The sequence below is a fragment of the Schistocerca americana genome, chromosome 2 (genome assembly GCF_021461395.2).
Source record: "Schistocerca americana isolate TAMUIC-IGC-003095 chromosome 2, iqSchAmer2.1, whole genome shotgun sequence".
NCBI classification, from domain to species: domain Eukaryota; kingdom Metazoa; phylum Arthropoda; class Insecta; order Orthoptera; family Acrididae; genus Schistocerca; species Schistocerca americana.
Window position 1 is genome coordinate 922,265,283 of NC_060120.1, and position 1,499 is coordinate 922,266,781.

Consider the following 1,499-nt stretch of genomic DNA (forward strand, 5'->3'; position numbering starts at 1 on the left):
ATAACCTTCCAAAAGGTAACTTCATTTTTGCATTGCAGCCAATCCACGGCCGGTAGTGGTAGCTGCCTGTAAATTCTTTAGTCCCACGGTCTAGTAACAGGAAGTCAGCATCGAGGAAGGGGACCTTGGTCATGCACCTCCCTAATGTGCTGACGAGGTAACGCCGCCCTAGGCATCGCTTAGCAGGCAACGCTCTGGAAAGTTCCATTGACGCCCCCACGTGTTTCTCAGTCCTGACCAATCAGGGCGAAGGAAGCCGCATGGTGCCTCGAATATACCCAGCCGCCCGTCGCCTTGCCTGCTCACTTGTCTTCTCGCTCTCTTGGACGCGCGCCCTGTAGCAGTGGACATCTCCCGCTTCTCCCGGTGCTGCGGCGTCAGGGACTTAGCTTTCGCAGCCGGCATGCTGCTCGGACTGGTCCAATTGGCAGATGCTAACTTTCGTTAGCTTCGCGAACTGGCTCACCCTCGCCTCCATAGGCCTGGCTATGTGACCCCTTTTTAACATGCTTTCGCCAATAGATGGCCTTTGTCTAAATATTATCCTATTCATTCCATAACGCCCACCGCCTTCCCAACCGCCCATCCTGTACATATCATTTTTGAGAGGAAGTACAAATTCAGTCACGAAGCTAGTGTTTATTTTGAAAGGGACGTTTTATATGCGATCTACAACTTACTGTATGTCAATAATGAGAAGGAGACGCATGACTATGGTGAAGTGGCAAATATACAATGGCAATTTATTTTGAACACATTTATAGCTTTATGAAAACATCCAAAATCTGGACTTGGAGAATAATTGCTCCCATAAGAACTTTCGGAATGAGGAGCACGAATTTCATCGAATAATGCAGATGAGCACTTCATTATGTTCTGAGTTATACAACAACTAACATTTCAACAGTTCTGATTCTACTGTGCCGTCACCAAACATTTAATACTCTATATTTACATATCCGATGTCACAGATGAAGAAATGTTGGTTTAAAACTTGAATTTTAACCACAGTGTTGGTACCTGGCGATGTCATACTGAAGCCACTTCGAAACGTATTTACCAGGAAAATACCAATTACAATGGAGATAATAGCGTGGGCAGGTAAGCCAAATCAATTATATTTGTTGACTATGAAGAGAGCAGACAACAGCTCTGCTATCCTACCGAAGGATGCGGTGACGGTGGCCTACCTGTTTAGTTATCCTTCCGCAAATATTCACGTAAAAGCGGAACACAGCAAATAACAGCATGTAGTTTATGACAAGAAAATGTATTTGCTGCCTCCTGCAACTAAACTGTAGGCCCGTGGAAGCCACTGTCACTACACACCAACGACACACATTTTTGATCCCACTGTTTATTAGGTCTATTAAAAGATACTTGTACCTTCAGACAAAGTGCGACTAAGATCGCTATGTTCTTGTGGGAAGGATATTTTGTAACACCCCACCCGTTGTTTGTCTGGATTTTGCATGTGTTCGTCCCTGTCAAACAACTTA